The sequence below is a fragment of the Lepidochelys olivacea genome (genome assembly GCF_965140295.1).
Source record: "Lepidochelys olivacea isolate rLepOli2 genome assembly, chromosome: 17".
Lineage (NCBI taxonomy): Eukaryota > Metazoa > Chordata > Testudines > Cheloniidae > Lepidochelys > Lepidochelys olivacea.
In genome coordinates, this window is record NC_140427.1 from 539,978 (window position 1) to 543,505 (window position 3,528).

Genomic DNA, 3,528 nt, shown 5'->3' on the forward strand with positions numbered 1-3,528 from the left:
CGGATAGGATCCGCAGCCTATCACAATTTGTTAACCGGCTAGGAGGTGGGTCCAGTCACCGGAAAGGGCAGGACTAGCTGGGTCAGGCACGCGGATATTCTTCCGGTCGGAGATCTGCCCGTCACAGCTCACGTAGAGCCACGCCCCCTATAGGCCACGCCCCTCCATGCGTAGCTGACCGCTCCCCCCACCTGCGGGCGTTGACTCGGGATCCTAATGATGATGCCGCAGGCGGCGCCACTTGGCTGCTGCTCATCAGGGAGCGAGGTCGGGGCCTACAGCGGCAGCCCCGCCCCCACAGCCAAGCCCCTCACCATGCCCAGGGCTGGGACTCAGCAACCCCAGCGGGTCAGACCGCGGCCCCTCCCTCGCCCCCGGGCTGGTGCTCGCTGCTTCAGGGAGAACGAGCAGAGCCGGGCGCTCAGGGCGGGATCCGCTCCTTGTCCAGTCCTAGCTTCTGTCCGGCAGCAGCGTAGGGAAACCCGGAGCCTGCGGTTGGCCCATGACCCCTGTGGCTGGCCCATGACCCCTGTGGCTAATAGCCGTGGATGGGTCTCGTCTCCGTGAGCTTAGCGCCTCCCGTTTCGAAGCCGGGGGTCGCTGTGTCCTTCCCAACTCCTCCGGCAAAAGCGCCACAAGTTGACTGAAAGAAAAGGAGGACTCGTGGCACCTTAGAGACTAACCCATTTATCTGAGCATGAGCTTTCCTGAGCTACAGCTCACTTCAACGGATGCATGCCGTGGAAACTGCAGCAGGCTTTATATACACACAGAGACCATGAAACAATACCTCCTCCACCCCACTGTCCTGCTGGTAATAGCTTATCCAAAGTGACCACTCTCCCTACAATGTGCATGATAATCAAGGTCAGCCATTTCCAGCACAAATCCAGGCTCTCTCATCCCCCCCCCCTTTTTTTCCTGGGGACGGACGGACACACACACGCACAAACTCACTCTCCTGCTGGCAATAGCTCATCCAAACTGACCACTCTCCAAGTTTAAATCCAAGTTTAACCAAACGTCTGGGGGGGGGGGGTAGGAAAAAACAAGGGGAAATAGGCTACCTTGCATAATGACAAGTTGACTGGCAGGTGTGAAGTACTTCCTTTCCTCTGTTTCAAGGAATGTATCTTTTTTGAGATAGGGTGACCAGAACTGCACCCCCTATCCAAAATGTGATCATAAAATAGATTTGTACAGGGGCATTAGGATATTTTGTGTCTTATTATCTGTGCCTTTCTTAATGGTTCCCAATGCTCTGTTTGCTTTTTTGACTGCTGCACCCTGAGCAGATGCGTTCCAAGAACTAGTATCCGCAACAATCTCATACAGTGACTCCATGATCTCTTCCTAGAGTGGTAACAGCTAAGTTAGACCCCCTAATTTGTAGTGCCCCTAGGAGCAGCTGCCCCCTCATCATCACTGGGTTGCACTGATACATTCATTATGGATGCAAACACCAGAGGCAAGAAACCCAGCCCCACCGCTGAACCTCCCCTCCCGTTGTGAGCTTCACCTTTGTCTGATTCATCCTGGCTTACTGTTCCAGTTTCCTACTTGACTGAGTAACCCAAATAGAAGTTGGGCTTTCTGAACAGTAATGAACCCTCCCATTATTTTCACTCTACAGTCCAGCAGCTGCCTAGAGAACAAAGGAGTACTGGCCAACCCAGTAACCAGGCAGGTGGCTGCATGCTGGAGCCTTTGGGGCACTACAAGACCTTTAGAGGTAGACCTAGATGCAGCCTGTCTGTTACAATAATAAAGCCTAGAGGTAACACACAAGGTACAGCTGTGAGGGGTAGGGGTTCTCACTTTAGGAGCCTGGTTTCTTAGAAAGTTTCCTGGATGCTCCTGTGTGGTGCTGCTGTCTCTGGTGCTAGAATCCCATAGGCCAGGGTGTAAGAAGGATGTTGCATGTGGAAACTGGAGGATGATGCTGGGGGAGGAAGATACTGCATTGTGAACAAAGCAGGAGCTGCAGGGAACCAAAACCTTTTCAGCTCAATTATTCCCCATAAACAAAAGGGAGTGGATCTGTCTCCCAGCACTCACCCCTGGGGCAGATCCCACAAGATGGATGCATACAACAGTTCCTCCCAGAAATGTCCACTACTACAGAACACCCACGTGCAACTGTACCTACCAGAGCCAGAATCCCACAAAATATATGCAGAAAAAAAACACTTGCCAGAACCACACCCATCCCCATAAAACTTCAATATATGTAATGACCCAGCCACTCCCAGTCTCTATTCAAACCCAGGAAAAGATTTAAGGGTGGCAATTTTGCAACAGAAAAGCTTCAAAAACAGACTAACAAGAAACTGTTGAGCTTGAATTAATATGCAAACTAGATACCATTAACTTGGGTTTGAATAGAGACTGGGAGTGGCTGGGTCATTACACATATTGAATCTATTTCCCTAAGTTTCAGAGTAACAGCCGTGTTAGTCTGTATTCGCAAAATGAAAAGGAGGACTTGTGGCACCTTAGAGACTAACCAATTTATTTGCTCACGAAAACTTATGCGCAAATAAATTGGTTAGTCTCTAAGGTGCCACAAGTACTCCTTTTCTTTTTCCCTAAGTTGAGTATCCTCACACCTTCTTGTCAACTGTCTAAATGGGCCATCTTGATTATCACTACAAAAGTTTTTTCCTCCTGCTGATAATAGCTCATCTTTAATTAGCAAAAAGAAAAGGAGTACTTGTGGCATCCTAGAGACTAACCAATTTATTTGAGCATGAGCTTTCGTGAGCTACAGCTCACTTCATCGGATGCATACTGTGGAAACTGCAGAAGACATTAGATACACAGAGACCATGAAACATATTGTCTTCTGCAGTTTCCACAGTATGCATCCGATGAAGTGAGCTGTAGCTCACGAAAGCTCATGCTCAAATAAATTGGTTAGTCTCTAAGGTGCCACAAGTACTCCTTTTCTTTTTGCGAATACAGACTAACACGGCTGTTACTCTGAAACCCATCTTTAATTAGCCTCTCACAGTTTGTATGGCAACTTCTAACTTATCTATATATCTATCTTCTTACTATATGTTCCATTCTATGCATCCGATGAAGTGGGCTGTAGCCCACGAATGCTTCTGCTCTAATACATTTGTTAGTCTCTAAGGTGCCACAAGTACTCCTGTTCTTTTTGCAAATAAGATTAATGTATTTCTTAAATCCACAAAACACTGAACCTTCTAGAGCAGGTCCTCAGCACACAAGGTGTTGAGCACATTAGGGAGGCGCTCAAGGTGTCAGGGCTTTGCCGGGCAATGCTCTGGAACTACTCCCTACGAAGCCAGTCAGGACTCTGGGGGAGCCTCCTCGCTGTGAGCAGACTGTCTCCAGGGCCAAAAGCTCACATAGCTTCCACCTTCCTGGGTCTGACCTCGGAGCATTCAGCATCCCCTTGCACACCATGAGCTTCCCACAGCGAGTTTGCACATGCAGGACTCCTGGGGAAGCCAGAGGGTCCTGCCCCCCAATTCCACAGTCAGACATGACTCTCAGCCA